We start from the raw sequence: 1,399 nt of genomic DNA, 5'->3' as shown, positions 1-1,399 counted from the left end.
AATAATTTGAGGAGTATTGAGATCAGTTCTTCTTTGAAGATTTGGTAGAATTCAGCACTGTATCCATCTGATCCTGGGCTCCTCCCATTGGGAAATTTTTTTATTATTATTACTGCAGCTCTCTCTTCAATTGTTATGGATCTGTTTATATTATTTATGCCATTTTGATTTAATTTTAGTGGGTCATACAAATCTAGAAGTGTATCCATTTCTTTTAGATTTTCTGGTTTAGTGGAATATAGATTTTTAAAGTACATCCCTACAGATTTCTGAATTTCCTCAGGGTCTATTGTAGTGTTTCCCTTTTCATTTCATTTTGTTAATTTGTTAATATTTTTAGTTTTAGTTTTTATTCATAATCATAAACTTAACTCTGAAATCCAGCTAGACTTAGAGGGGAATAAGGAGAATATGGAACCCAAAGAACTACATCAAGAGCACAAAGATTATGGCATATTGCAAGCAGATGGGGCAGAGGGTGCTCTCCTGAGCTGCAGAAGGAATGGTCTGGTGGTTAAGATGCACACAAGTCAAAAGTAGTAGAGCTGTCCACAGTCAGAAATGGTCATCTTCTTGCTGGTCTTGACATTCCTGGACCAAAAGCGCTCCATGGCTTCCACAATGCTCAGGCCTTCTTTCACCTTCCCAAATACCACGTTTGCCATCCAACCACTCAGTCTTGGCAGTGCAGATGAAAAATGGGGAACTGTTTGTGTTTGGTCCAGTATTTGCCATGGACAAGATACCAGGACCTGTATGCTTCATGATAAAATTCTTATCCTTGAATTTCTCCCCATAGATCGACTTGTCACCAGTGCCATTATGGCATGTAAAGTCACACCCTGGCACATGAATCCTGGAATAATTCTGTGAAAAGAGGAACCGTTATAACCAAATCCTTTCTCTCCAGTGCTCAGAGCATGAAAGGTTTCTACTGTCTTTGGAACTTTATCTGCAAAAAGCCCAAAGGAGATGCAACCCAAAGGCTCTCCATCAATTGCAATGTCGAAAAACACAGTGGAGCTGACCATGGCTGACAGCAACTGGCTACAGGGGACAGTGTCATCTGCAGAGAAGCTCCTTCTTTTGCTTAGTTTAACTAAAGGTCTGTCAATTTAATCTTTTCAAAGAACTAGTTCTTCATTTTATTGATTCTTTGTATTGTTTACTTTGTTTCTAGTTCATTACTTTTAGCCTTGATTTTATTTATCTCTTCCCATGTACTCTTTTTAAGTGTTTGTTATTGGTTTTTCCAGACCTTCCAGTGCAATATTGACTTATTTATGTGGGGTACTTCTAATTGTCTTGTGTAGGCATATGATGCCTACATTAATCACTGTGTCCCACAGGTATTGGTATGTTGTGCTTTCATTTTCATTCAATTCTAAGAATTTTTAAA

General features: G+C 37.8%; 1 pseudogene; it reads right to left on the bottom strand.

Annotated features, from left to right (window-relative positions):
• Positions 1-530: 530 nt before the first annotated feature.
• On the bottom strand, positions 531-1,037 carry LOC103744587 (annotated as a pseudogene).
• Positions 1,038-1,399: the final 362 nt, after the last annotated feature.

Source organism: Nannospalax galili, unplaced genomic scaffold (assembly GCF_000622305.1).
Source record: "Nannospalax galili isolate Female #2095 unplaced genomic scaffold, S.galili_v1.0 scaffold660, whole genome shotgun sequence".
Classification (NCBI taxonomy): Eukaryota; Metazoa; Chordata; class Mammalia; order Rodentia; family Spalacidae; genus Nannospalax; species Nannospalax galili.
This window is presented reverse-complemented; position numbering and strand designations above follow the sequence as displayed.